At 33.0% G+C, this 7,569-nt stretch overlaps 1 long non-coding RNA gene across 1 annotated transcript in view; it reads right to left on the minus strand.

Moving 5' to 3' along the window:
- LOC124383159 overlaps positions 1 to 4,235 on the minus strand; it is a 10,436-nt gene extending 6,201 nt beyond the window's left edge. Inside the window, exon 1 of the long non-coding RNA XR_006925225.1 lies at positions 4,022 to 4,235. This is a non-coding gene — a long non-coding RNA (uncharacterized LOC124383159). The remainder of the gene's footprint in view (positions 1 to 4,021) is intronic.
- Positions 4,236 to 7,569: the final 3,334 nt, after the last annotated feature.

Here is a 7,569-nt window from a genome sequence, read left to right on the forward strand (position 1 = left end):
ATTGTTGCTGTTAAAACTAATTTTTTTTAAGTTTTAAGACCAGCATTTCTTCAATCAGGAAGATATGTAATTTGTCGTCTTTGATGTTGTTTGGTTAATTGATGTGCTCTCCACTAACCCTAGTGTGTTTATATAGAGAAACACTATAGGTCGGCTGCGCGACGTAACACACATCGCGCAGATTTCACACATGATTCAGAGCATGGGCAAAGCAAGGCGTTCCAGAAGCATTATGATGCACCGTCTTGTTCTCTTAGGGAACTAGGGTTACATAAAGAGGTTCCTGCCTCAGCGTTCCTGTCTCTTCCTGTTCCTGTCCTCAAGTGGTTGGGAGCTCCAACTCACGTGGCACATAAACTGCTTGAAGATGCTGGCCATATTCCTGGCTCTGAAACACTTCCTCCCAGACTTCAGGGATCGCCATGTGCTGGTCCGTACGAACAACAAATCAATAGTCAACAAATCAATTACATCAACCATCAGAGGGGGTCTGCGATCTTGCCCCTTATACAGGCTGGCACAGCAGATCTAGGCAGATCTGTTTGCGACTCAGGAGACATCGCACTGGTTCTCTCTCACAGACGTGGCTAAAGCTACTTTCCTCCTATCGCGCTGCTCCCAGAAGTTCTGGAGAAAGAACCCAGGAGGGATCTTCTCTCCCATTCAGGCACCTTGGTTCACCCCCGCATGGATATTTGGAGGCTGTGGCCCCTGAGGGGACACAGTTCCTAGCAGCTGGTCTCTCTACCAAGGTAGTGGAGACCATCCTCCAATCAAGAGCTCCCTCTGGAGGTTGTATGCTGCTACATGGCGTCTGTTCTTTGCATGGTGCACCATCATTTGGATTCAGTTAACTGCCTGGTTGGTTAAGTGCTGGAGTTCCTGCAGGAACAGTTTGCTGCAGGGTTAGCTTCTTTGACCCTGAAAGGTTACGTGTCTGCTACTGTTGCTTATTGTGCTCCACATGCTGAGCAGTCACTGGGTAAACACCCCTTGGTGACACGTTTCCTGCGTGGCACCTGGGGGCTGAGGCCCAGGACATGACCCAGAGTGCCTGTGTGGGACTTGGGTATTTGTGGATTTGTGGACTTAGGTATTTGTGGATCAAGACTGTTTTCCTTCTGGCTATATCCTCGCTGAACAGGGTATTGGACTTGAATGCTCTCTCCGTGGCCCCGTCTCTCCTAGAGTTTACCCCTGGCATGGCAAGTGCCGTTCTGTACCCCAGACTGGGGTATGTACTTAAGGTGCCCTCGGTTCCCCCACAACCCGTTGTACGGCAGGCATTATATCCTTCTCCCTTTTAAGCCCTTGACCAGGAGAAGCAAAACTGTACGAGCACTGGACACATAAATCCACAGGATGAGTCCATGGAGGAAGTCGGCGCAGCTGTTTGTGTATGCTATGGCTCTTATAAAATAGGGCTACCTGCCAACAAGCAAACTTTTAGTAGGTGGACTGTGGATTATTGTTCTTTCTTGTTCTTTTTGAACATATATAACTTTATTGTTGCTCTTATTTTATGTTTTATTTTATTTTATTGCTTTATTGTTCTTTGTTTTTCGCTGTCATTATTATTATCATTAGTAGTAGTAGTAGTAGTAGTAGTAGTAGTAGTAGTAGTAGTATTTGCTGTTGTAATTTGTATTGTTTTTAATTTAGATTTTTTCATTGATTTTATTATTATTTTATTGCATATTATTATATTATATTATATTATATTAGATTATATTATATTAGATTATAATTATAATTTTTCTATTTGATTGCTATTATATTTCTAATGTTTTTTTTTATTTTTGTCTTAATTTTTGCTTAAATTTTATTACTTAATAAAATGTTTATATTATTATTATTGTTGTTGTTGTTGTTGTTGTTGTTGTTGTTGTTGTTGTTGTTGTTGTTGTTGTTGCTGCTGCTGTTGTTGTTTATAATGTTTTATATTGTATTAGTGTGTTATTTACATTATAATCCTTGTTATTGTTCTTATTTTTACTGTTTTACTGTTTTATATTGTTATTTTTGTTGTTGTAATTGTTATTGTTTTACATCTTTAATAACATTGATATTATTATTATATCATTATTATTATTTGATTGTTTTTATTGTTGTTTGATATCCTTCTTTTCTTCTTCTTAATATTATTGTTGTTGTTCTTCTTCTTCTTCTTTGTATTGTTTTAAATGTATTTTAAGTAGTTGTTATTTACTTTATTACTTTATTTGCTCTTTATTGGTATTCTTGTTATTATTCTTTTCTTTTTTATTGTCTTCTTTTTCATGTTATCATTATCATTATTATTATTATTATTATTATTATTATTATTACTATTACTTTTATTAGTATTATTATATAATATACTTTAGTTTTTATATTTTAATACTATTATAGGTTTGGATGTAGGCACCTTCTCTTGACCAACTAGAGGGAGAACTTACGAGCTATGTAAAACATTTAACCCAAATACACAGAACTTTGTTCTAACAGGTAAAAGTGGCCACAGGGGCAAGGACAATCAAACAGAAGGCCAATGGGAATAGGAGGAAATCAGATATCAAATAAGGGGGAGGACACTGAAAATAACATCAATAGTTATTATAACAATAGGATTAATAAGAGAAGAAACGGTAAGAGTCATATTGTACAAATTGTGCTCATGCAGAAGTGTACAATACGTCATACGTCAATCATACGTCATATAAAAGTATGACGTAATGCATGAAAAAAGGAAACCATGACAAAAAAAGAGGAAAATAGCATATTCAATGGAAAAGTGAATATTAGTGTATTATTACAAGGCTTTAGGCTTCACAAGGCTTTAGCTTGAATTTGTAATTGTGCAACTTAGTTTGAGTGACTGATCGCTGAAGAATGAGACCGAGAAGCACTATAGTGGTATATTTGAGGAGAGGCTGTCTGCTGTTTGTCTGCATTTTGTTCTTTATAATATATAATAGATGGACTGTGCCAGACATGCTGAACAGCAGAATGGACACTAAGGGCCAAGGGACACCTGTCCTGATTGATGAGCTCAGGGAGTGGAAGCCAACACATTGGAAAATTCCAATCAAACAGGCAACATCACCAGCCTCAAAGAAAGAACGGACATATAGGCCCTGGAGCACCAAAGGGGTTTCATTCTGGATTACCCACATGGAACATCACCTGGTTTGTAAGGAAGTATGGTGTTCAGGAATGAAGGAGTAGAGTGGTTTTCATTAGACACTTCCAAGTGGAAAAACCCGGATCAAGGAGAAACACAGCAAATCTACTTATATAGAAAAACTTTGAAGTCATCACCATCAAGTAAGCAGATGATAGACTGTGGAGAAAATACGCAGGAGGAGACATGGGTTCAGAGCAATATGCTAGTAACCTCTCCCCTGATCCCCTCTGAGCCTTTCTACATGGTGTAAAAAAACAAAGGGCAGAAGAAAGTTACGGAAGAATGAATGAAACAGACAAGTTCAGGAAGACATTCACAAGATTTGTTGTATGTTACTGAATGACATATCAAGATGAAAGTTGATGTTTGATGTCCAGGTGAAGAATGCACTGTCAAGGTGAGAATTTTTCCATCGTGATTGTCACTAGAGAGGGTTTTTTCACTCACCTCTGGACTGTCACGTCATTCAAGTGTGCATGCTTGTTGTTATACACTTTAAGTAAAAAGGCATGTTTCTTCATGGTTAATGGACTTAAGTTGCTCATTTAAACTTACAGAGTGTGACTTTAAAGTCACAAAGGGAGGAAATTATGTAGGAAATGTGGATATTAAACTGTAGAAATATGAATGTAAGATCAAAACAAGAGTTTTAAAAAAGCAGAAATAGGGAGAAAGAGCTACACATGTAAACCGGGGTAGAAAGATCAACACGACTGCACACACAGAAGAATTTTTCTTCAATAAAACTAACTATGCTAGAACTAATTCGGATACTACCTGTGTTCAAATTCAAATACTATCACGTCATTTTAGGATTTCTGCATAAACCCCGCCCCTTTGTGATGTCCAACCTACCCGCGGAATAAGTCCCTCCCACTTGGAGCTCTGCGGGCTGCAGTGATAAATACTTGGGACTCAAGTGAGACTCGGATCCGCTCACTGAGTTATTCAGAAGGATATGAATCTATAAACGGATTCCGATTTCTAAGTTCTACTTTACAGCACCGAACACCCCCTCCCCTCCTCCTCCGCCCCCGTTTTCACTTCCGGAATGGCGCATTCATCCTGGAAGTCCCGCCTCTCTTGTGACGTCCAAGCAGGTCGACAAAGTTCTCTCCTAGTTTATTATTATTATTATTATTATTATTATTATTATTATTATTATTATTATTATTAGTTTGAGGGTAGTAGGTGTACTGTACCCTGTGTAAATAGATGTACTGTGGTCCACTGTTTACAGTCTCCATGGTAACCAGACAAGACTACAAAACCACGGGTTTTCTTCTAGTTATCATCATTATTATTGTTGTTGTTGAAACAGTAAGACGAAGAAAAAGAAGAGGAAAACTAACAAAAAAAAAAGAATAAAAAAATAAACAACAAAGAAAAAATAAACAAGAAAAATAAGAAGATGAAAATGAAGAAAACGAACAAAAACAAAAATCAAATAATATCAATATAATTAATATTAATATTAATACAAATAACAATAAAGAATCAAGAAAAGAAGAACAAAAAGAAAGAGAAAATCAAAAAGAAAAGAAAAGAAACAAAAATTTAAAAAGAGAAGAGGTTAAATAAAAATAACACTAATATAACGAAAACAAGAATAATAATAACAAGAATAGGAAGAACAGCAAGAAGAGGATGATGAAAAAACAATATAATAATAATAAAAATAATAAAAACAATAACAAGAAGATGAATAACAAAAGAGAATAACAAGAAGAAAAGAAGAAGAATAACAAGAAGAAGAAAAGAAGAAGAAGAGAAATTAAAACAAATATAAAACAATGACAAGAAAATGCAAGAAGATGAAGAAAGAAAAGAAAATTATTTTTTAAAGTCAAGTAACATCACAAAACTTTAAAATTAATAAGAATTAAAAAAAGAAAAAAACAGTAGTAATAATAATAATAAATTAAGAAGAAGGAGAAGAAGAAGAAGAGGAAGAAGAAGAAGAAGAAGTGGACGAGGAAGAGAAGAAGAAGAAGTGGACGAGGAAGAGAAGAAGAAGAAGAAGAAGAAGAAGAAGAAGTGGACGAGGAAAAGAAGAAGAAGTGGACGAGGAAGAGAAGAAGAAGAAGAAGAAGAAGAAGAAGAAGAAGAAGAGGAAGAAGAAGAAGAAGAAGAAGAAGAAGAGGTGGATGAGGAAGAGAAGAAGAAGAAGAAGAAGTGGACGAGGAAAAGAAGAAGAAGAAGAAGAAGAAGAAGTGGACGAGGAAAAGAAGAAGAAGAAGAAGAAGAAGAAGAAGAATAGGAAGAACAGCAAGAAGAGGATGATGAAAAAACAATATAATAATAATAAAAATAATAATAAAAACAATTACAAGAAGAAGAATAACAAAAGGAGAATAACAAGAGGAAAAGAAGAATAACAAGAAGAAAAGAAGAAGAAGAAGAAGAAGAAGAAGAAGAAGAAGAAGAAGAAGAGAAATTAAAACAAATATAAAACAATGACAAGAAAATGCAAGAAGATGAAGAAAGAAAGAAAATTATTTTTAAAAGTCAAGTAACATCACAAAGCTTTAAAATTGAGAAGAATTAGAAAAGAAGAGGAGAAGGAAGAGAATAACAATGATAAAGAATAACAATAAAAATAACAAAATAAGATGAAAAGAAAATGAAGCAGAAAAAATAGAGAAAAACAATAAAAAGCACAAAAACAATAAAAACATTTAAAACAACAGCAACAGCAACAATAATAATAATTATATAATAACAACAAGATAAAGAACAACTAGAAGTGGAAGATGAAAATAAAAACAATAATAGAAAATTACAAAAAGAAAGGAAGAAGAAGAAGATGGAGAAAAAATATAATAAAAAATACTAATAAAAAACAACAATAATAATTTTATGAAGATGTGGAACAAGAAGAAAAAAAACAATAAAAGAAGAAGATGATGAAGAGGAAAAAATAAGAAGAACACAAAGGAAAAGTAAGAAAAATTATTATGTAAAAAGTATAACAAAATAAAATAATAATAAAAATAATAATAAAAACAATAACAAGAAGAAAAGAAGAGGAAAAGGAAGAGAATAATAATAACAAGAATAGGAAGAACAGCAAGAAGAGGATGATAAAAAAACAATATAATAATAATAAAAATAATAAAAACAATAACAAGAAAATGAATAACAAAAGAGAATAACAAGAAGAAAAGAAGAAGAATAACAAGAAGAAGAAAAGAAGAAGAAGAGAAATTAAAACAAATATAAAACAATGACAAGAAAATGCAAGAAGATGAAGAAAGAAAGAAAAATTATTTTTTAAAAGTCAAGTAACATCACAAAACTTTAAAATTAATAAGAATTAAAAAAAGAAAAAAACAGTAGTAATAATAATAATAAAAACAATTACAAGAAGAAGAAGAAGAAGAAGAGGAAAAGGAAGAGAATAACAATGATAAAGAATAACAATAAAAATAACAAAATAAGATGAAAAGAAAATGAAGCAGAAAAGTAGAGAAAACATTAAAAAGCACAAAAACAATAAAAACATTTAAAACAACAGCAACAGCAACAATAATAATAATTATATAATAACAACAAGATAAAGAACAACTAGAAGTGGAAGATGAAAATAAAAACAATAATAGAAAATTACAAAAAGAAAGAGAAAATCAAAAAGAAAAGAATATGGAGAACAAACTATAACAAAAAATACTAATAAAAAACAACAATAATAATTTTATGAAGATGTGGAACAAGAAGAAAAAAAACAATAAAAGAAGAAGAAGAAGAAGATGATGAAGAGGAAAAAATAAGAAGACAAAGGAAAAGTAAGAAAAATTATTATGTAAAAAGTATAACAAAATAAAATAATAAAAACAATATGAAGAAGAAGAAGAAGAAATGAATAACAAATATAAAACAATAGCAATAAAAAAATCAATAAGAGAAAGAAAGAAAAATTATAATAAGAAAAACCCTAAAACAAAAACCTACAAAATATAAGAAGAATAAGAAAAGACAAAAAACAAAACAAAAATAGTAACAGTAATAATAATAATAAATGAAGAAGACAAAGAAGAAGATGTGGACGAGGAAGAGAATAATAATAAAAAAATTACAAAAGAAGAAGTGGACGAGGAAGTGAATAACAATAAGAAGAAGAAGTGTACGAGGAAGAGAAGAAGAAGAAGTGGATGAGGAAGAGAAGAAGAAGAAGAAGAAGAACTGGACGAGGAAGAGAAGAAGAAGAAGAAGAAGAAGAAGTGGATGAGAAATAGAAGAAGAAGAAGTGGACGAGGAAGAGAAGAAGAAGAAGAAGTGGACGAGGAAGAAGAAGAAGAAGAAGTGGAGGAGGAAGAGAAGAAGAAGAAGAAGAAGAAGAAGAGGACGAGGAAGAGAAGAAGAAGAAGAAGAAGAAGAAGAAGAAGAAGAAGAGGTGGATGAGG

This window comes from Silurus meridionalis, chromosome 3 (genome assembly GCF_014805685.1).
Source record: "Silurus meridionalis isolate SWU-2019-XX chromosome 3, ASM1480568v1, whole genome shotgun sequence".
NCBI lineage: Eukaryota > Metazoa > Chordata > Actinopteri > Siluriformes > Siluridae > Silurus > Silurus meridionalis.